Source organism: Crotalus tigris, unplaced genomic scaffold (genome assembly GCF_016545835.1).
Source record: "Crotalus tigris isolate CLP2741 ecotype Arizona unplaced genomic scaffold, ASM1654583v1 scf7180000023625.2024221, whole genome shotgun sequence".
Taxonomy (NCBI): domain Eukaryota; kingdom Metazoa; phylum Chordata; class Lepidosauria; order Squamata; family Viperidae; genus Crotalus; species Crotalus tigris.
The window spans coordinates 1,957,786-1,982,759 of record NW_024100087.1 but is presented as its reverse complement, the minus strand read 5'-3'; positions in this window follow the sequence as shown (position 1 = coordinate 1,982,759).

Sequence of the window (24,974 nt, the reverse complement as noted above, 5' to 3'; positions counted from 1 at the left end):
AAAATAACATTTGGGGAGAGTGCTAGGTGTTGCTGAGTGACAGAAATAATATACAATATATCTGAGAAAAGAGTCAGCAAAGAACAAACTAAAGATATGAGATTCATCTATACAAACTCTGACTTAGGGTTATTTCCTCCCAAGTTTTGCTGTTGTGACTTTGTTTTGTTTTTTTTTTAATTCTGATTTATGTACAGAGTAAACATTTTAAAGAAAATCAAAGGTCACATGAAGGAATCTAGCTTAATCTTAAGCAACTGCTTCAGGGAGCATTTTTTAAAAGAATAAATGATTGGAAAAGACACTTCTGGAAACCTGCCAGTCTCTAAAATATCCAGATGATTGGTTGCCTGCCAAAAGAGTGCTTCACATGAAAAGCCTGGTGTGTGCAAGACTGAGAGTTAATATTCATGTTAACAAACGACAATGAAGACCTTTAAATGAGTGAAATTGGAAAAGAAAGTTCTGGTTTATTTTTTTTCAAATTGTACACAAATAAGTCAAATAGTTCATTTGTGAGGCTTTCAGTTTATAATGCATGTATATCCTACATACATGTGTAGCTAAAAACAAGTGTCCACATCAGCAGACTGCTAGCTGTGGCTGGCAATTGCATCCATAAAGCTGTAATAGATAGAAGCATTTATTTTCCTATCATATCTTTCAGATTCTGTTCAAGTAATGCTTAGTTGATATGCTACATGTCCAAGAAAATAAGGGTCATCTAGCATCTGAAACACTGTAACTGTCTTTGATATTTCTAATAGTTTTGTTCCTAAAAATGTGGCAGTTTTGCACATAAGTAGAAAAACATGTATTTTTCTTCATCTAATTTTTTATGCGCAATGAAAATCCTGGGTTGGTCTGCAATCCCAATGAAGGTCAATTGCCAAGAGCTGAACAGAGACTTATGCTTCCATGGATTTTTGCAGATTCATTCTGCCCTCTGGTGGCAAAAATATTTGCTATGCCAATGAAAGAGTTATGCCAGAGAGTCTTAAACTTGCAGTGCAGTGACTCTGTGAAATTGCCTGATCAATTAAGGCAGGTCCTTCCTTCCTCTGAATATTAAGCCACTGGGGGCTCCTCCATCTCTTGTCTGATCATTTTTTGGGCAGCATCTCTTCCCCTCTTTCCTCAAGGTCATTCTCATATACCATTACAAAGTGCACCAACTCTAATTTCACCAGCAGAAAGAGTTGGAGACAAGAGATCCTTCAAATGATCTAGCCCAATATCAGGAAGATAAACTACGATGGCGGTGTCTGGATCGGCTGTAACTGCATTGGCTCTCAAAGGTGAAAAGGTTTTGGAGGGATATAAGGAATATAGGCCACATAATCGGGAAGGTTTTAATGTGTTTGAGCAACGTGGTGGAACTAAGCTAACATACGACCGACAATCTTTGCTGGTATGGCGAGTTTTTAGCTGTTTCGGAACTGTTGGTGAGTTTGTTAAAAGTCATTTGCGCTGTTTGAAATTGTTCTGTCAGCAGCAAGATCTGACTGCTGGCAGAGCAATGGATTCTATTGCAAATTAGGGTTGTTTCCAAAGGAGGCAGAGGAGGAGAGGTCCTAGGGCTTATGGGGCAAAGGAACTGGATGAGGCTGTCGGCAGGCCCAGAGGAAAGGAGAGAGGCTTTTGGAGGAGTTGGAGGTGGCAGCAGTGTGCTCCAGGGCAAAAAGGAGTGAGACCCCTTTAAGGAAAAGGTGAAAGAGACATGATCAGAAAAAGAAAAGGAGGCGAAGTTGTCGTGCAAGTATACAAGCGAATATGAGGATTAATCCACATGGAGCTCTGTTTCCATCTGTCCTGTTTGCCATCGTTCGCTCTCTAGAGACTAAAATGGACATTCTGAAACTTGAGCTGGCCATGAACAAGAAGTGTATATCGGAGTGGTGATCCTTTGAGAGCTGTATGCAACGAAATTTCATTTCATTTGAATTGATGTATGCCAATTCAAAATGATAATAAAGTTGTGATCATCATATGATCATCATCATCATCATCATCATCTTTATAGTAATAACCAGTTCCTTGAATTGCATCAGGAAGCCAACTGATGACCAGCGCTGCTTATGAAGCAAAGATGACATATCACTGTATCAAGGTATGCTCATTTTAGACAGGTTGCAGCTTCAGGGTTTTCAAGAGCAGCCCAGTGCATTGCAGTAGTTCAAACAAGGATTACTAGAGCAAGAATCACTGAATGACTTCCCATTCTAGGAATGAGTACAACTTGCATACAAGGTGGATCTCTGCAAATGTCCTCCTGGACATACCTGCTACATGTTCTTTGAGCAATAACTATGAAATCAGGACAATCCTTAAGTTGCATGCTAGTCTAAACTTGAGAAGAGGAAGTGCTATTCCAGCTCTGAGGTGAGTGGCGCAAACAGCCATTGCCACTTTTTTATTTTGGTTTGACACTTAGCTTTGGCAGGATTGAGTCAATCCTCCTTATCTAGACCCAAAAAGCCCACTGTGTCATGACACTGGCAGTATCATCTGGGTGGTCCAGGGCTGATATATTTAATAAGATGTATAACAATATAACCACATTTTGATGATACCAGATCCTGAACCAACAGCTGACGTCACCTAGCAATTTAATGTAAGTGTTAAATAGAAGGAATGTTGTGCCCTAAAGCACCATGCAAGTTAGGAGCCATGGACATGATCTCTCCACCCATCAACAAAACTGGAATCAATCATGGAGAAAAAAGGAGAACCACTGCAATGCTTACATTTAATCAATGTAATTAAATTAATTACATTGCAACTAATGTTATTATTAGCTCTGAACTGAATTATTTTATCTTCAGTCATATGAAAAATGATAATTCAGGATCATCATACCCTGAGGCCTCAAAATATATATCTTTGAATTAAAACATGCTCCTTTCCTTTCTATTTTTTTTAGATAAGATTATAGCATAAGTGTATTAAAACTGTTATATATAGGAATTCTGTTACATACAATAATCTTTGTGCATAGCTTGAGAGAAAATCATATGTGTGATTTTTGTATGTGTGTAATAAGATGCAAAAAGATAAATGATATTGCTTCACTAAATATATACACTTACATTTTCAAAAGCAAGTTTTTTTCAGTTGAAAGGAGAATCAGCCTTATTCTAGGGTTGTGTTTGCAAAAGTATCTATTTACAGAGCCCTTTTAAATCTGTGAATACTAATTATTTTGTCTGTGAAAAATGTACAGTTGCTGCATGAAAAACCTCAAAGCATGAGATTTGGCCCAAGTTCCAATATATGCTAAGTGGCAAGCCAAATTTTAAATCAAAGCCAAATTGATTAACAGAGAACTGTTCAAACATACTAAGAAAGCAGTGGGTTTAATTATGTACTGTTTTATATGTAACCATGACAATTGTCCATATAAATAGTTAGTGGTTATATTTAGAATTTTGAATAAATTATTCTGTTATGTTGAGTGAAAAAAATGATGAATTATATTGATGCATAGTGTTCTGAGATTTTCTTTTCAGATCTGGTTTAGATTAGCTTGACTACACATAGAGGTAATGACTGAACCAAACTCACTCACATTCCTGATAAGATCAGATGGGGATTTGAACCTACCTCTTGCCAGTCAAAGCTACCTCTTCATAACCCTTTGCCAACATACCATTGTCAATGTTAGCTGATAGTATTGTATTTCAAACAATAAATTAATGTTATTTGGAAATCCTTCTCCAATTCCACTCAATTTTTTTCTCCCTATAAAAATAGCTTAATTCTATCTACTATATTTTCAGGATGCTTTATATAATCTTTAGAATTGGTGAGGAAAATGGTGTTTTGGACTGACGTACTTTGAATTATTTCCTGTGTACAACTTTCCATGACTCTGTAACCTCTTGGCTGTTCATGCTTTTTGAACTGAATAAATCCACAAATAGGGCCGTTCAAAGTGACTTCATTCCACCTCAGTGGTTCCCATTAGTTACTGACCTTCACAGAATCTATTTTAGTTAACTGTGTGAAGCACCCCAGCCACTCTGCTCCACTGTTAGATGTTTGAGAAGCAGTTTACTTTTTGGTTTGGGGATGTGCTTTATTCAAAGCTACATCAAACAAAAGTGTCCTTTGATGTCCTGCATACCTTGTAGTTTTTCACATGATACCTTCCCTTAGGATTTAACTGAAGTGTGGGAATCCAAGGAGGCTACAAACATTTAATTCTGCAGTATTAACATAATTGTATAATAAATAACAGTGCAGTTAATACTGTGTAATTAAGAGAATACAACAACCTCATATTCCAACCATTACAATTTTCTGTATTTTTCTCCTCTTTAAAGAAAAAAAATGGAAAATATTTGGAAAGAATAAACAAAGCACAGCAGAGGACTCAGCCATGTCTTAGTAATGCATGCCAGGTCCACCCTCTCATTTAATAATCAGATCATAGATGAGAGAGGGTTTGTTATAGACCAACCTGGCATTTAAAAGTAGCAGATGAAAGCTGGGGGTCCCTAAGTACTGCTGACTGAATACAAGAACTGGAATGTGGAACCAGTATAAGACAATGGTCCCAGGTTCCATAACAGTGGTCTATTCCCTGTCTCCCACCATATCTCCCCATGCCAATCACCCTAAATATTTTGGCCTGGCCCCCACCAAGGGTAACATAATAACCAGTGTCCCCATTTCCATTCATCTCAGAGAAGGAAAGCCAGGCATTCTGAGGCACTTCAGTTTCACTACATCTCAGTGTCATCACGGTACCCAACAACCATCTTCCTACTCACATTGGAGCCCCTTCCCTGCTGCTGTTAGCACCCCCAACCTTACCAATACTCTTCTCTGGTTCTCATTCAAGTTACAGGTTACAGTGGGGAATCCTCAGTCCATAATTGTAGACAACTTTGCCAGTACAGAGAAGTTATTCCTCCATCAAAAATCTGCAAGGGAAAAGATGTCCAGCAAGAAAAAAGGTGTCCAAAGCAAAAAGGCTGCAGACAGGAAAGGGGATAGAGATGTCTTCAGCAGAAAAAAACTGCACAGCACAAAATGTTGCAAAGTCTGTTGCAAAATCTGCAACAGGGGGCAAACATGTATTACCAATGCCACAAGTGCAATTTGTCTTCCAATCCATCTCTAGGCTGGATAAGTTCTCCAGCCACAGATTCTCAGCCACAAATCTGCAAACATGACAACAAAACAAATGGCAAGTAACAAACCCAACAAGAGACACAACCGTAGGCAAGTGGCAATAGGCAGAGAGGCAGCAACAGGGCAGGTTCTCTAGATGTGACAGCAAGTGTGGACAGTGCAACCAGTGTACCCTATCTGTTAGCCTGCTCTTCCAGCCTGGTCAGTTTCTCAAAACTATGTCCTCCAAAACCAAGTGTAAGTCCAATGCTGAACCTGATTAGTACCAATCCAGGGAAATCTCTAACATTCATTCCATACAAACACACCAATTCTCTGAATGAGGACAGTTCATCATGACTCCTACCTTCTTCACCTTTTTACTGGAAATCATATAAATCTTTCTAAGCCTAAATTATATAAATCTTTCTGTACATAGTTATACAAACCTAAGATCATATAAATCTTTCTGAATTATATATTTTCTTTATTATATGTTATATTATAAAAATGAAATCCATTAAACAGCAACCCACCTCTAAATCAATATCTCCCAAACCTCAAATAATTAAAATATTATAATACCATCTACTTCCATTACATGCAAATAAATTTCAAAAATTTCTATCTGCAGAGGCATTTTCCAGTTCATGGAAATTTTCTGGGCAAAGTTTAATTATATAAATACATGAAAAGGACTTGTTTTCTTAAATTATCCTAACCTGTAGGTTGTTGTAGGGATAGAATGAATGAAAATTCTTGTAAATTTGGAAGTACAGAGAATGAATGAATTCCTCTTACATAAATACAAAATGCTAGAAGCACTAGGTCTTATATTTTGGTACATCATTAGCCTGGTTGTGCTACATTCCTGACTTCTAAATAAACCACAGGTTCAACATATAGACAAGCCTGTACAACAAACTTACTTTTTTATTATCTGTTTACTCCACCTACCCAGCTATGCAATGTTAGGCATAAAAATCGCCATCTGAAATCTCTATGTATATATGTTTTTTAAAAAAATCTTGAATTTTAATATAATTCCTGTGAAATTCTGGCAAATAATTTCAGTTATAGTATGTAACAATTATGTTAGCTAAATGTAAAAAGATTTTCCTAAGAAATTGTTTCACTATCTGACAATGAGAGACAACCAATTTGCAGAGAAAGTATTCATTTTTTTCTTAATCACAGTTCAGGAAAAAGCAACAGGAATAATCTTGATCATTCAGCAGAACCCCAAGTAATTTCAATATAATAAGAATGATTTTAAATTTCAAATAATTATCTTCCTGCAAATACTGATATTTCAAATTATATTGCTTAACTAAATAGAACAAGCAATATACAATTAAATTACTGAAGTACTATTCATTTTTGATATTCAGAGCAAAAACCTGATCTCTGTCCTTTGCATATGGTTTAGTTGGTGGATCTTGGAAGACCAAAGGAAAACTAGATCTCATAAACCAAAAATATGTTTAGTTCGCTCTTACGGAATATGGTTGCTAACACCCACTGTTATTGAAAGGCTAAACTATGTAGCTGTCACAAAATAGCTCATCTTTGGGATTTCATTCACACCACAAAATATTTTCATTTCACTTTTAATTATTCAAAGCAGATGCCATCATCATAAAAATCTAGATTCTTCCATGTATCTTGATGCTCTGCTGTATAATCAGTATAAACTGATTCAAGCAAAACCAATCTTCATTTGGACTCATGAGAGCATATTTATGGATTATCTTCTACAATATCTTGAAAGGGGGGGAAATGAAAAAGAACCTTGTTTTTATCTTCAATGTACAAACATGAATTTCTTGTATTAATGTAATTGAGATTTAAGATAAAACAGCAATGGGATGGAGGGAGAATTAGAATTCCAGATATCAGCATTTTAAAATTGATTAAGACCATGGTAATCTTGCACTTTCAATTGCAAATAACAGCTATTTGTTTTAAATTCATCTATTCTTCAAATAGGTATTTTTTTTAAAAAAAATAACCTTATTTTAAATAGAAAAAATAGCCCTTTAAAGACAAGTCATCTACATTACAGTTGTGATCTAGGCACATATACTTGCATTATTTTATTCCCACAGAAATTGAAATTTTTGCTTTCCACTCCTCTACAGAGGCAGGTTCAGGAGGGATCAAGGTGAGTGAATGATAAAAGAAGCATTGCATCAGCATGACGCAAGCTTTTTCTTTTTTGTATGTTTGCACTGTGACTTCATACACATGTACAAAAGGGGTTACACTTGCACTGTGACTGTAACTTGACAAAAGCATCAAATCACAGACCATCTCTATCTAAGAAACAGATTAGTGTTATCACCAAGGAGATGTACCAATAAATAGCTTATATTTGCAGGAAGCAAATTGGAAAGATTGGAGCACAGCGAAGGTTACAAGCAAGTTAAAGGGGGAAAACAATAGAGCCTCTTTGCTGTTTCAGTAGTGAAAGAAAGAAAAAGGGATAGGTGAGCCTGTTGCTAAGAGAAGATAGCAGAATTTAACAGGTAATGTGAAATCTGGCATTTTCAGCTTCTACTTTGTTTCAACTGTGTTCCAATGGGCTTGAGAAGAACAGTTGACAAAAGAGCTAGTGGCGATTCCATACTAAATGTTTAAGGATTGCTTACTGCAACCAAGTTTCACTCTCCACAATCAGGGTAGTTATATTCAATTATCTTAAAGGAACTTGCCAGTATCTTCTCTGAGCCCCTTCCTGTGATTTTGAGAAATCATGGAGGATGGATACAAGGGCAGAGAACTGAAGAAGGGCAAAAGAAAAAAAAAGGGATCAAAGCAAGTGCAAATTGATTAGTTGTTGTTAAAGACAGAACTTTGGAAGAGATTGTCGATGCATAAATATTTTAAAGAGAATGTATTGCTTGGCAGAAGATAATATAGATGTATCAAGAATAAATCATTCTGATCTCTCTATCGCTTTTTCTTCTTTGATAAAATGACCGATTTAGGTGACTACAAGAATGTAGCCTATATAATGTACCCAGACTTCACCAATCATTTGACAAGAGCTGCCCTGGAATTCTAGAAGAGAAGATAGCAAAATGTGGGCCAAACTAGGCTACCATTAGAGTTGATACACAGCTGGATGAATAATTTTATCCAATGATTACAGAAGAGTGTGGCTTTTGTGATTGTTTGTATTCTGAGGTCAATATATAATATATAATTATAAGCAATAAATAAATACACTTTGCAAGATTATTCTTTTTCAGGAACAATCTTTCCTAACATGTTGCACAGTGCCTTCTAGAATTCTCAGACAGCAACAGCTTATTTATTGTGAATTCAAAGAGTTGTAATTCAAAATACCTGAAATACAGTACTTTCAGTTCAGGAAAGATGGTCTTTTAGCTCAACTAACAGTTCTTGTATGACTTTCTCTTTTTTTCTGCTTTACAACAATTTTTAAAATATGCAGCAATAGTATGTCATGAGAAATTCACAGCAGCTGTTACCATTTTGAGTATAAAAACTTTCCAAGACCTCACTGTTGCATATGAAATACAAACTACACTCTAGTCAATAATTTGCAATGATTTATATGTAAAGGAACAGCTTCAGATCTGCTGAACTCTTTGTGAGCATCTGCTTGGTTTGCATTTTTTCCCTTGAAATGTGATGTTGTGTTGCTTCCAATGTTCCCTATTCCACTTAAAAGAAATATTCTTCACTATAGAGAGAGTGCATAAATGTCCATGTCAATCTGTGGCAACAAAATAGATATATAATAGAGTTGTGAATTGTCTTAACATCTCCCACTTCTCTTGTGGGAATAAAAAAGTAGGCACAGATGCTGAAAATTTTGAAGGATGAATAAACCCCCCTTTTAAAGTGTTATTCAGATATTCATTCAGGATGGCCAACTCTTATCTAGACATGGGATAATTTCTCTTAACAAGAATCTGGGCCCCTGGTTTCAAATTGACAGCACAATCACACCCATTATGGACAGGCAAATGCAACCACTTAGTTTCCAAGACAATATATTTTTGCAAAGAAGCAGTCACATGGCATAGTTGCTTGAGCAGGGTCTACAGTATTGTCTGGGACACTACACATCCTCTTCACGACCTGTTTTCCTTGTTACTTTCTGGGAAGAGGCTTCATGGTATTTGAAGCAGAACATTCAGATTCAATCACAGTTTTGTTCCACACAGTATCAACCTTGTGAACACTCAAGCTTCCTCTTTCCACTATGTATTCAAGATGAACAGTGATTAATATTTATATGTATTTATATGTAAGTGTGTATATACATATGCATGTATATAGCATTTTTATGTGTGTTATATAGGTGTACACTATTGAGAGAAGGCAACAGAATTTCATTTTAACAATAAATGTAACTTTCAATTTCAATTGTAACAATAAATGTTACAAAAAGCTTTATGCAGTTTTGTACTGTTAGCTGCAATAGGTTGGTGTACTGCAACAATTGCTCCACTCATAGCATCTGTCTTTCTATTGTCTCCAACATTAATGGCCTTTTGAGAGTATGAGTGGATAAACATTTGTATTGTACCACTGAGAGTACAAAAGCATAGACTTGAGTCTTCTGGCCTGAATCTTAACAAAAAAAGAAAGGTATGCCTGCCTGCCTGCCCCCCCCCCCTCTCTCTCTCCATCCATCCATCTATCCATCTATATATCATCTCTATTTTTATTCAATTTATATGGTCACCTACCTCAATTATTGGCAGCAACAGAATTAAAATAAAAACAAATAATAATAATAATAATCCCCCAGTGAGGCACTACCTTGACGTGGTTGTGGGGCTTGTGTACTCTGAGGAAGATGAGAGCTATGCCAGAGGTTCAACCATACTGGACAGGTCTCATCAGAGGAGTCAGACAAAGAGTGTCTCTCCCATAAAAAATATGATGAGACGTAAATTGCAGAATGCCATACCGGCTCAGACGTCGCCCGGGTTAACAAGGTCCGCGCTAGATATCGGAGTTCCTGGATATCTGGTGAAAAATGGGTTACAGGACTCAGGACTGCTGGCTGAGCAACCAGGGCCAGCAGCTGCAGAACTACTGGAAGAAAAGATGTTTACCCGTCACAGATACACAGTGATTGAAAACAAAGAAATAATGATCTGTTACTACAGATCAAGTCCAACAAGAAGAGGATATCTAAAACGAATGCACCAGTTGTGGAAAGAACAACATCCAGAATCAGAAATAACAGAACAGAGACTAGCAGATCAACGCCGATTTATAACATGAAATAAAGTATTCACAGAAACAGAATTGGACGAACTGCAAAGGTTTACCCAGGGCAAAGAAATCAAAGCCTTATCAGAAGTAATTCAGAATGTAGAGGCAAACCAGGGGGAGTTGGCAGTGAAGGAATCCAGCAGAGATATACAACTGTTCTCATTTGGAAACTAGGCACCTCTTCCTCATGAAGAACAACCCTCTAACTAAAGAAATAAAAGAATTGAAACAAAGAATAACTGAGCACCTAGAACAGCACAAAAACAACAGAATAAGGCTACCTGCATTGAAGCTTGTTCCAAAGAAACAGCTAGCACAAGCATTAAAAGATGCAAATACTGCAATAACAAGTATAAGCACCAATTCACTGCAAGAAACAAACCAACTAATGTACAGCACAGCTGCAGTTATAACAGAATACCTGAGATGCAAAATCAACAAAAAAGAAAAACAAACAAACAGTGCACCAGAAAAATGGAAAGTTAGACTAGAAAATAAGATCAGCAAGTTAAGATCACATGCAAGCAAGTTAGAACAGATGAAAGAAAAGAAGCTGAAGAACAAGAAGACCAAAGTATACCTAATCAAGAAATACCACTTAGAAACAAGGAAGATCAAGGAAGCACTGGAAATAATAAAGCAACAAATAACAGCTATAGCCAGGAAAATCAGTAGATATGAAGCTCGAATTGCAAACTATAGGCAGAACCTCCAATTTCAATCCAATCAGAAACGTTTCTACCAATCAATCAATGGAGAAACTGCAAGGAATCAGTCAGTACCTGACAAGGAAGAAACAGTGCAGTTCTGGAAGCAGATATGGGATAACCCAAAGAAATACAACAAGGATGCGGCTTGGTTAAAAGAGGTGGATGCAAATAAAACAGAAGTTGAAATGAAAGAACTAGTAATAACAACAAAAATGGTAGAAAAAAGAGCAAAGAAAATCAAAAATTGGTCAGCACCAGGTGAAGATGAACTGCATGGGTTTTGGTTGAAACATCTAACTGTTATACACCCACTCATTGCCAAGCAGTTCAACAATATACTACAAGGAGGAGAAATTGAAAAGTGGCTAACAACTGGGAAAACCTACCTAATAATGAAAAATCCAGCAAAAGGGGCAACACCAGGTAACTACAGGCCAATTACCTGCTTACCAACAACTTTCAAATTACTAACTGGTGTAGTAGCTGATGCAGTGCAACAGCATCTAGTTGAAAACAATCTCTTTCCACCTGAGCAGAAAGGAAACCGCCCCAATAGCAGAGGAACAAAAGATCAACTCCTAATAGACAAAATGATCTTGGAAAACTGCAAGAGAAGGAAGACCAACCTGAATGTGGCATGGATTGACTACAAAAAGGCATTTGACTCTCTGCCACATGATTGGATAATCAAGTGCCTAGAAATAACAGGAGTCAGTAGAAACATCAGAAAATTTGTGCAAAGATCGATGGCACAATGGAAGACACAGTTGCAGATCAATGGTGAGAGGCTGGGAGAGGTTAATATCAAGAGAGGAATATTTCAAGGAGATTCATTATCACCATTACTATTTGTTATTGCACTGTTTCCTCTGTCAACAATACTGAATAACTCAGGACATGGCTATCAAACATCAAAAACATCTGCCAGACTATCCCACCTCCTTTATATGGATGATCTGAAGCTGTATGGAAAAACATCATCTGAAATAGAATCGCTGCTCAACACTGTCCGTATATATAGCCAAGATATTGTAATGGAGTTTGGCTTGGACAAATGTGCCACACTTACTATCAAACAAGGAAAAATATGAAAACTGAAGGAATCAAGATGCCCCACGAAAATAACATTAAGAGTCTGGATGAGGAAGAGTACTACAAATACTTGGGTATCCTTCAAGCTGACAACATCAAGCACACTGAAGTCAAGAAAAAGATTAGAGGTGAATACATCAAGAGAGTGAAGAAGATCTTAAAATCCAAACTCAATGGAGGAAATACCATAAAGGCAATCAACACCTGGGCAATCCCAGTCATTAGGTACACAGCTGGAATAGTGGACTGGACTCAAGCAGAACTAAAAGCAATGGATAGGCAGACCAGAAAAATAATGACAATGAATCATGCCCTTCATCCACGCAGTGACATTGATAGACTTTATCTACCAAGGCAAATAGGTGGGCGTGGAATGCTACAAGTACATCAGATGGTTGAAGAAGAAAAAATGGCTTTGGAAGAATATCTGAAGAACAATGATGAAGATGCACTGAAATTAGTATATCAGGAAGGCTTACTAACTACTGGAGAGACCAAACTGGCCTACAAGAAAGACCAAATGAAGAACAGAATAGAGGCATGGGAAGACAAAGCACTACATGGCCAATACATGAAAAAAATAGCTGGGAAAGCAGATAATAATAAAACCTGGCAATGGCTAAGAGCAGGAAAATTGAAGAAAGAGACCGAGGGACTAATTCTGGCTGCACAAGACCAAGCCTTAAGGACAAATGCATACAAAGTCAAAATTGAGAAGACAGCAACAGACAGTAAGTGCCGCCTATGCAAAGAAGCTGAAGAAACAGTGGACCACTTGGTAAGCTGTTGCAAGAAGATTGCACAACTGATTACAAGCAGCGGCATGACAAAGTAGCAACAATGGTGCATTGGAAGATCTGCAAAAAATATCATTTGCCTGTAAGCAAAAACTGGTGGGATCATAAAATAGAGAAAGTCATAGAAAATGATAAAATTAAACTGCTCTGGGACTTCAGAATTCAAACAGACAAGCACCTGCAACATAACACCCCAGACTTAACAATTGTCGATAAGAAAGACAAAAAAGTCTGGATAGTGGACGTGGCAGTGCCTGGAGATAGCAGAATAGAAGAGAAAGAACTGGAGAAGATAACAAAATACAAAGACCTACAAATAGAAATAGAAAGACTGTGGCAAAAGCAAGCAAGGGTAGTACCAATAGTCATAGGCTCCTTGGGTGCAATCCCAAAACAACTGGAGCACCACTTGAACACCATTGGCATTGACAAATTCGCTATTAGTCAATTGCAAAAGGCGGCCTTATTAGGAACTGCTTCCATCCTGCGACGATATCTGTAATACCATCAAACATCCACATCTGCCTATCCCAGGTCCTGGGTAAGGACTCGATAGGTAGACAAAATGCCAAATCCAGTCTGAACATCTGGCTGACTATGCGATGATCGATAATAATAATAATAGTAATAATAAAGTTGGAAGGGACCTTGGAGGTCATCGAGTCCAACCCCCTGCTCAGGCAGGAAACCCTACACCATTTCAGACAAATGGCTGTCCAGTCTCTCCTTAAAAACTTCCAGTGTTGGAATTAAATGCATTACAAAATTAAATGCATTACAAAAAAACAAAATACAAAACAGCCAAGAAACAATAAAATCATTAATATAACCAAGAAGTAGGTCCCTGTATTTACTCAGGCCCCATGCCTAAACACAAAACCAGGTCCTTAGGACCTTATGAAAGGCCAGCAAAATAGAATTGCCTGCTTTCAGCTGAGTTCTCCTTAATTGTCTTAGGGTCCTCCTTTGGAGCTCTTGTGAGAAGAGCCTGTGAAGTTTCTTGACACTGAAGCCTTGAAGGTTCTTTTCTTGCTATATGGCTTGTAGATCCGCAGGTGTGGAATTTCATAGGCCTGAAGTTTCAGTGCAGCATCTGGTTATATGCTGTCCAGTAACAATATAAATCTAAATCTTTCCTTTTTCTATTTCCTGCCAGGTGATAGATCTCTTGACTGCTCCAATTAGCATCTGTTGTCCATCACAGGATTCCAAGGAGACTATCAGGAGAATGTACTGTAAAACCTCTTTTCCTTGCCTTTTATCCCCTACCTCAACTCTTTAAGTTGGCCATTTATTACTACATAATATTATAAAACCCCTTCCACATTTCCTGAGGTGCTTTCTGTTCCCAAATTATCTTTTTCCTTAGCAACTCATTGTCCAAAACAGTTAGTCAGAACCAGATAGTTCCATTCCACATCTTTAGCAAATAATTTTAAAATCTAATATGTATTCCTGCATTCTACACTGACTTTGCCTGAATTTCATAGCATGTAAAAGGGACTTTGTAGATTCATTAAAGGGAACTCTATTTGCATGGGATTTTGATAATTGTCCATCAAAAGTTCATTTAGTGTTAGGTACTTCTTCTTTCAGTAAACTTACAACTAAACTCACTTTGGTGCAATGCATGAGAAACTCCACTAGTCAACTTGCCATAAACAGTTCACACTGAATTATGAAGGTCACAAATTGGTCTTGCCTTTGGCAAACTCCCATGAGAATGCAAAAATATTGACTGTAGTGCAGGCTGCTCTCTTGTTGCTGGCTGAAGTAAATTCTGTTATGTTATATTGCAACATGGCATTTTGCAAGTTAATTATTAATAAACCCACCTTCTGGTATTGTATCAAAATTGCAGCAAGGTGCTCATGGACAGTAAAGAGCCCTGAAGATTGGAGACCATATCTACTGACAAAGATTAAACATTCAGTTTATCTTAAAAGAGAATAAGAGATTTGCAAAATTGATATCAGTCCCACTAAGTAGACCAGACCAAGAAATCAACTCCAGCTAAAGCTACTTTTAATAAGATTGGCTATAATAAATTTTTTGAAAATCTGACTGTGTTGTACATTTTCCAGTTATAATACTCCAAGGAGTCAGAAAGTATTTTCATGAACTGGTTCCAAATATTATCTTGTTGCTCTGAAAATTTAAAAAAAAAATGTTTCAGCCTCTTTTGCCTAGATAATGGCTCTGGCATATATCTGTCAAGGTCATTTTCTATAATATCAAACATATGTCCTGTTACATTAGGGAGCAAACATAGCCAAATTCTGATTTTTATTTTAGACAACAATACATGATAGTCTATCCTTCATTGTGCAGCCTTTTATCAAGGCTGATGTAGCAATTTGCATTTCAGGTCTTGTGTTGATCAGGGCTTGGAATTGATTATCTCCACTGCCTTTGTATGTTGTCAGTAGATTCAATATTAATTACTAATATTGAATCTAAGTACTGCAACTACATATGGCAGTGAGTAATTAATTAAACAAACATTTTTTTAAAAAAGTCATTTATATGACTCTAGATTTATTTCATCCTAATTAATGTTATATATACTCTCTTGGCTCTAATTTAAATCTCATTTTATCAAATTGGCTCATTTCCTAGCAACTGACAGAGAAAGCTATAATAAAGATTATGCTGATTGGACTTAAATTGAGAAGAGTATATACTATTTTAAATATTATGTAGAATATGATATGGCTAGAAGATGCATTTGCCAAAACCAACTGTATTCTAATTGTACCTTCAAAATTAAGTAATTCTGAAAATATCCTATCTCCTAGAAGATTCAATATTAAAATATTCATTATTTTCAAAATAATGAATAAATAATAAGAATAAAATATTTTGAAAAAAGTCTTAAAAGCAAAAAGCAAATTAAAGGAAAAAAGGAAAGGGAAAGGAAATACTAAAACAATAGAATTAAGTATTCATGGCTTTCTAAAATCTGATAACATGGGGAAGATGCTCTGATCAACATTTTATAAAACTCCATTAAAGGAAAATGAAGTTTCTGCTGAGTTTTTTCTCCAACACATCTACAGAATTGATTTAAAATTAGGTCATTAAAGAGATGAAATATAGTGGATTGGGGTTCTTCTAGGATTAGATGGGTTAGATTCTGCTACATTTGATGTCCTCTAGCTACCCCACTCCAACTCTGGTCAGTTTACAATATCCAAAATACAATTAAGAATAATTAAAACAACCACATAAGAACCTGGACAAAATCAGCCATTACACTTTAAACAAGCAAGCAAATAAACAAAAACCATGACACTGGTTTGATTAACGCATAGACTCCAAACTAGGGAACAGGGCCAATTTGTAAGAGCCTTCCAGAATCCTAAAAAAGTAGGCATAGTATGTACTTCTAGAGAGATGCTATTCCAGAGGACAGGAGCTATCCCAGAAAAAGTGCATTTTCTCCTCCCATAAGATGACAAAGTATAATTGAGCGGACCTGAATCACACACATTTGGCATATTTTGGGTAAGCAGGAGACAGGTGGTATTGCAGACCTTATGTTATAAATGGCTTTATGGGTGACCAACAGCACTTCTAATTTCTGCCTTGGTCCAGAAGGATACCATGGTTGTCAGTATCAAAACCCAAAGAGCGCAAGGATGGATGCACCACCCCATCCCAGCTCCACCAAATGTCATAAGTACAACCAACATTGACTCTGTACTATATTGCCCTGAAACCCAACTGAAATGGTCCACTGACTTGTTTCCTCTAAGAGCCTCTAGCAGTTTTTCTCTTTGAATAACTTTTTGAATCTCTTTCTCATTTCCAAAGCTTGTGACGCTTTTCATCCAGTGACTCAAAATATTACAACAAGAATTCCTTATCTTTTCTTACATGATGAGGTACGGGGAACAGTTTGGCTTCTAGCTCTTCGTTTTCTCTTCTTAGATGATGGTCAGCTTGTACTTGAAGTGTCTATAATTCTTGCGATTTTCAGGAAGGAAAACAAACATGGCTCACAACTAGTCACAAGAGCCACTGGCACCATTTCTGTGTTTTTTTAAAAAAAAAGCAAACAAAATGCTTGTCTTTAACTTCTTTTGCCAAATTGCTCAAAATCCCTGTTTACTCACTCAAACACACATTTGGAGGTTATCAATCTGGGATAAACATGTTAAAGAAAGGGAGTGTGTAAAATAACAGCTGTGACAAGTCAGATTTGTGGCTGTACATGCAGCATTGTAAATGTACCTGTACTGTATATTTAGCAATTTAATATCATATTCTGTTGCTATGAATAGGTAGCATGAATCAATATCACTGTATTGCTTGAACAATTTCATTGAGCATTCTGATTAGAATCAGATTAATATATCAGTTTTGACTTCATAGCAATTAAAGCCTATTCAAACATCTTCACTTTTGTTTGAAATGTGGCTTAAATCCCAGGAAAATGAGTTGATGCAACTTTTGAGACAAAAATTAATTAGCAGTTCCTAACCTCCTGCATGTTCAATAAATAAACATATGAACTCTGCAGTTGTTCCAGATGTTGATTATACTCTGTAGAAGACATGGTCTTAGAGCATTACATAAATATTGGCAAGGATTATAGCTGCTTTTAAATGGAAGTTTAAATGCACTTTAAAGAAACATATTTACTATTTTTACAAATTTGCGTAGCAACAATGAACATTGTGGTATCAGTCTTTCTAATTAGAACTACAGGAAATTTTTTTAAGCCAAATGTGAAACTCATTTGGATATTTAATTTACTCCAAAATTCAAACCAGGGTTGCAAACCAGATTTGAATGATCCTGAGGCAAATTATAACTTTGGGAGAAATCCAACTGAAACTTGATTATTATTGTTCAACCTTGCCCTTACTATATGAGCACTTACTAAATTTTCTGCTATGACTGGTTCAGGACTTAGTCTGGGATCACAATGATAGGACTGTCCATTGATGGTATGGCCATATTGAGAGAGTCCCTTGGAAAAATAGAGCAGGATATATTTATTTATTTATTTATTTATGAGACTTATATACCGCTTTAAGTGCAAGCACTCTCTAAGCGGTGTACACCAGTAAGCAATGTATATATATATATATATTTACATTGCCACCAACAATCTGGGTCCTCATTTTACCTACCCCGGAAGGATGGAAGGCTGAGTCAACCTTGAGCCGGTGAGATTTGAACCGCTGACCTGCTGAACACAGTCAGCTAAAGTGGCCTGCAGTACTGCACTCTAACTGCTGCGCCACCTCGGCTCTTTGCCACCACATAACTATTTGACAAGAAATAAATGAAAAAATAAGGTGCCTCTTGTTTCTTTTCTAGAGCGCATTTCACATATGAATTCATGGATCTTTTTCTTTGTAATTTTCTGTATACCCTTAACTGGAGGTAAGCAGCAGATGAAATTATTACAGAAACTTAATCCTCCTTTCCCCCGTGAGAAATTTTTAGTAGTGTGAATTTTCAAGCCTTCTTGGAAATGAACTTTGTTGATTTTGTTCCATAGCGCCTTTGCAGTTGACAAAAATATCTTTTTTTAAGCCTAGCACTTAAAAAAATAATTTTGTCAACTGCAAAGATTCTTTTGAAAAACTGTGCCTTATGAGGGCTCAAAATCTGCATCCACAGGTCCAGCACATGAATAGAATGAGTTTCCCCAAGAATGGAAATAAGGAAAGTGAAATTATTGAGATTAAGCAGTTATGATGTCAAATATGTTGTACATTCTAAAATAGAAAGAAGAAAAATAGCTCAGACTATCAAATCCTGGGTAGCAGAAAGATAACCTAACCTTTTTTGGGGGGGAAACACATATATGCAACCAAAAACAGGGCTCTTTCTACATAAAATAGTACAGGGTCAATAGTCAATACAAATAATATTCCACTCCCCAAATCACATCTTCTCTTTCCCTTAAAGTAGGACTAGACAAATGGCAATCCTCAGCCTATCCTCTGCAAGTAACAAGCAGTTCAGAGCTCTGGAACAAGCAATTTATTTTGTGTCTCTCTTCATTTTTTAATATTTGACACTTATAGACATTGAACTCAGATTTTCAGAAGTGGTTTAAAGACTTGCAGGATCAGGCTGGCTGAATCTCGGGTGACTTTGTTGCTGCAAAACAGAAGACATGTTTCCTAGATCCTATCAGATGATATTAATTAATGGATGGAGCATGAAGTATGCCTACTGTGTTACAGGTGTGTTACAAATGCCCATGTGATACTGCATTCTAGACCTAGCTATAGTTTGTGAATACAGAATAACAAGAGTTAGAAAGGACTTTGCAGGTCTTCTAGTCCAACCCCTATCCAAGTAGGAGACCACAGACTATTCTGGACAAATGGCTGTCCAATCTCTTCTTTAAAACTTCCAGTGATGGAACATCCACAATTTCTGAAGGCAAGACATTTCATTGGTTAATTGTTGTCACTTTCAGGAGAGTTCTTCTTAGTTCTAGATTTTTAGGATCTTCTCAGGTATTGATGTCAGGCTGATTTTTTTTAGAGAGAAAGAGGGAGGAGGAGGAGGAGGAGGAGGAGGAGGAGGAGGAGGAGGAGGAGGAGGAGGACAGAAATAAAGGCAGAAGGGACAGCAGTGAACTATGTTTTGTGGCCAGGTACCACACATATACTATGATATGGAAAACATAGGCACTGATATAAAATCAGCATGGTTAAATCACAGTCTTGAATCAGACTGAAATTCTATTTTTTTTTTTTATTTTAGTAGTGGTTGGAGTTCAGAGTTTTCTTTCTTTTTTAAATTCTGTAAATCATAACTTATATTATCATTTTCTTCTGCGTTGTACTTCATTTTTTCAGCAATCCCATTATTTCATAAAAATAACCTTCATAGACTAGTTGTAACCTCAGCTGCTCAGCTCAATCTAGTACCACTGTCCAGTGCAGGAAAAAAAATATTCCAAAACATTAGTGTCAATCTGCAAACTGTATATTGGAGGACTAGCAATGTTTACACAAATTTCTTTGGCTATATTAGATTCCTTCCTGGCTATGCAGGGAGGGATTACTGAAGTATTCTGTGCAGAAGAGGGCCCCCAGTATCTTCACACTCCAAAGGTTCATCAGTTTAACAGAGCAAAAGTGGTTTCTCCAGTTCCAGTTGTGCAAAGACAATAAATATCCACTAAGCAAATTGAAATAGGGCCAAACTTATTAACCCAATCCAGCCTCCCTACACACATGCACATAAACACACACACACACATTCTTTGTATATGTGTGCATGAACATATATATGAACATATATATTTATATTGACCATACTAATCACATGATCATAGATAACAGAATAAGTGGCCAAGCTATTCAGTGTTACATATGAACAACTGTTGCATATTATTGACAGCTGCTGGGGCCAAATGACACCAGGCACACATGGTGTAAAATATGTATGGTTATCAACACCCAGATTTTGGAACAGCTTTAATGGGATCTACAGTATCATGCCAACTGAGCATCAGCTGTGCACCTATTTCATGAAATATAAACTGTCCAGTAGGAAAGAATGTTATAGGGGCTACATTTACTCATGTTATTTCATCAGAATAGAAGAGCAAAATATTCAGTGACAGGCTGATCTCATGATATTCTTTAATTACAATTCCACTTGCTATCCATCTCTACTACTGTTCATGTTATAATCTTTATAACAATCAGATTGGAAAATTAAATAATTGTTAAAATTCCAAAAGTAAAATCAAATGCTCAGCTAAGTGTAAAAGGCAAACACAAATGTCATCTAGTGATGGCTAAATCCTTTTTTAACAAAAGCTAAACTGTTGAACACAATAGGAAATGATTAAAGATAGAAAATCAAAATAATCTTTTGAACATCTTCATTAATAGCTATTCAATAGACTTCATTTTTTTCATTTTGATTTTCATAGGTTTAATGTTTCTGCCTCAAGTAATCTGCATGCAAGATGTGTAGAACTTCTCAGGCAATAGAAACATGCATTCTGCAATAAATTGCAATAAATTGAATCAAACCATTTTCTTTTTCCTCCCTTACTTTTTTGGAACATTTATTATTTGAAATATTTGAAACATTCAAATTCTACATTATGCTTTTGCTTCCAAGTTAAATATTTACTGATATAAACCATAACAAAGAAAGTATATCAGCTATGCATACATTTAAATTCAATTGATCAAAAAATGATTTTTTTTCTAACATTATGCCATTATGATAAGCAGGCAAAGATATAATGTCCTACTTAATGTATTGGCTTGGGATGATAAGGACAATAATATAATACATCAAGCAAGTGCCAAGTTTGAGTAGTGTATGAACTGTGATATGATGCCAGAGGGAAATTAGAAGTTGGATAACTGGCCTTTAGTTGCAAACATGAGATGGGAATCCAGATGGGGGTTTAGATCATGATATGGCATAGGAAATAGGGCTTTTAATTTTCTGGGAAAATCCCAACCAGTCCCAACCTTTCACAGATATAATCTGTTACCTATAAGTGGCAGAATGTTTTAGAGAACTATGATTTTTTTCATATCATTTTTTTCTCTTAGAATATGCAAATGTTGCTGGTTTGGTGGATTTCATTTTAGCTTGGCATCTTTTAAGGGAATATCTCTGGCTGAGCTGTGAATGCCCCCAGCCTGTCTAGTCACAAAAGATACAGAGAAAGAGAGAGAGAGAGAGAGAGAGAGAGAGAGAGAGAGAGAGAGAGAGAGAGAGAGACAGACAGACAGACAGACAGACAGACAGACAGACAGACAGACAGATGCATACACATGTATGCGCCCATGCACATGCACACACACATACACACTCCAACATTAAAGAATGTGCATTTACCTATGAAAAAGTAAGACTAGAAAAGAAACCTCACTTCTGAATATTGTTGAGCAACAAGAGTATTTGAAAATTTGTACAGATCTACAGCATTTAGTAGACTGTGATATGCAGTAGAAGGATATTAAGCTGCACATTTTCCTTCTGTTGTAGCCTGCAATGAAGATAGACAGTACAGAAATTGATCATTGCACTTATCTGCTGCAACTCACAATGCAAAAACTTCATAAATGTTCTCTCAGAGGCAGGACAAAAATGCTTCAAATAAAATAAGCAGACTTATGTTTCTGATTTAAAATATGTTATGAAATTAGACAGGCAATAAAATATTTGAGATGTTCATCCTCTGGAACACTTGAAAGCCTTGCCCTGCAATGCAAAATATGTTTTTCTATCTCTAAGTGAAAAGAAACCATTCTGTGATTAAGGAAGAAATGGAAATCTGAATATGAGAAGGATGACTTTCTCAAAGACAAGGTGTCACATCCCAGCACTGTACTGTAAGCAGGCGGTGCAACTACAGTACACTTTTCAAGGTGACTGAATAGGACTGGGGAGGCACAGCTCCTGTGGAACCTCTGCTTCCCCAACTATGGAAACTTACTGGTAACCGAGGTTACCCTTACAGTCCAATCTACTTCATGGGACTGTTTTCTAAGGAATATAATGAAAGGAAACCTTCACATAAATTGTCTGGAAAAAAATGTGATCTAAATTAAGAAATAATAAAGATTATATTATAATATTAAGAAGATATCTTAATAGTCCAGATTATTAAGCCCTGACTACTGCAGCTCAACATTAAAATATACTTAAGATAACCATATCATTTGTTGTTGCTGCTATTTGTGTAAAATAAGTTGAAAAATAAAATAAAATCAATTGAAACAAAGGTAATTTTGTGGAGAGATCCTGCCTTACTGCAATTTTAACAATGTTCATTTTCAAATCTTATTAAAGAATATTTTTATATTTTAAAAACCCTCTTTTTTAATGAATCTGGAGAATTTACTGAATTTTTCACCTAAACTCCAGTTCTAATACACTAAATTTCTCATTTGTTGATGTTTATGAGTTTGCCATCTGATTTAGATTTTGCTTTTGTTGTTGTTGTTTTTGTTAATTGCAAAGTAGTGTCCGACCCATCGCGACCCCACGGACAACGTCTCCAGGCCTTCCTGTCCTCTACCATCTTCTGGAGTCCATTTAAGCTCATGCCTACTGCTTCAGTGACTCCATCTAGCCACCTCATTCTCTGTTGTCCCATTCTTCTATTGCCCTCAATCTTTCCCAACATTAGGTTCTTCTCCAGTGACTTCTTCCTTCTCATTAGGTTTCATAGATACTCAAAACTTAACTCCACTAGATGGCAATAATGTACTGTCTTTTAGTTCTCTGCTACTTTTTAGCAAAGTATCTTAGGTAAAACTGCAATAACTTGAAATCTTAATATCTATTTACAGCAGCATTCACTAATTTTGAATCTTCAAAGGTGTGTTGGACTTCAAATCCTCTAATCCTGACCCAGAATGAACCTTGTGGGAACTAAAGACTTTGTAAGCTGCCTAGAATCAGTTCTGTGAGACTGGCAGCACTGGTAATTAAATTAAATTTAATTAAAAATTAATATCTGAATAGTGCTCTAATTGAGAATGCTGTTGTGTTTCAAAAGCTATCCAGTCTATACCTAGTTTAAATATAAACAATAAGTGTGATCAACAGAGTTCTTGAAGGTGTGCAGCAACAATTAACAAATGGATCAGAGACTGAGCTCATATATGACAGCTGACTAATCATTCTAATTATGAACAATTGTGTTGAATTTTATTTGCATCGTGACAATGATTTTTTACATTTACACATATGTCATTTCTATTTATGACTGGAACATAAATGGCCATTTTACAGATTCAAATATGAAGTAATTTCTCATCGATTCTAAGGCAAAGGCAGAGGGAAGCATGTTGTTAAGTGCAATCCAGTTTAATGAAACGTCTGTTTGAGGGGAGATCTGGATTAGACAGGAAGGAAAAATTATTTCCCTTAGAACTGTTTCCTGCTAGTTCTATTCCTAGTGACTTGATTTAATTGAGCTAGCCAGGCCCCACAAGAAGTAGGTGTTTGTCTGGTTGTGGAGTCATATGCAGCTGGGAGACAGGACTTATAGAAGAAGTACTGGCAGCCTGCCCTCAAAATGAGGTGCTTGATTGCTTGACTGCCATTCACAATTTACAGGGCAATGGAGACATGTAGGATATGCCTCTCAGCCAACCTAGATTCATACCATGTTTCAGTATAACAATTTACTTCTCCAAGACCAAGAGGTTCATTGGGCTAATTGATGCTGTAGTGCCCTGTCACAGCGCCTGGAGCAGTAGGGGTTTGGCTGTGCGACAAAAGGCTTCAGCTGAACCCTGGTAAGATGAAGTGGCTGTCGGTTCAAGAAAACTCAGGATCTGAGGGTTTATCATATTTAGTTCTGGATGGGGTTGCACTACCCCAGGCACACCCAGTGTGCAATCTTGGGTTCTCCTAGACAAGTGGTTCTCAACCTTTTTAATGCCGCGACCCCCAACCAGTCGTAAGTCGAGGACTACTCAACTGGTGCAGCACCGTTTGCAGAATGGGACTTTTGGCAGGCTCAGCCTGGACAATTCCTATTGGCTTTTGAAAGCCAATAGAATTAGACTCTATTCAAGAGAGTCTATTCTATTGGCTTTCAAAAGCCAATAGAATAAAAGGGAGTAGCACAGCTAAGGAAAAGGGGGGAAAAATGGCGGATTCCGTTGTTTGGCGACCCCCGTGAAATTGTCGTTCGACCCCAAATGGGGTCCCGACCCACAGGTTGAGAACCACTGTCCTAGACTCACAACTCCTACTTGAAGAGTAGGTGGCAATTGTGCCTAGGAGAACTTTTGTGCAATTTCATGTTGTGTGCCAGTTGTGCTCATTCTTGAATTGTGAGGTCCAGCACACAGTCACTCATGCCTTGGTCATATCATGATTAGATTATTGCAGAGTGATCTACATGGGGCAACCTTGAAGAGTATTTGGAAGCTACAACTGGTATAGACTGCAGAGGCAGGGACAGTTCTGAAGGCCCCTAAGTGGCTCTGCTGTTACTTGAACTGCATTTGCTGCCAGTATG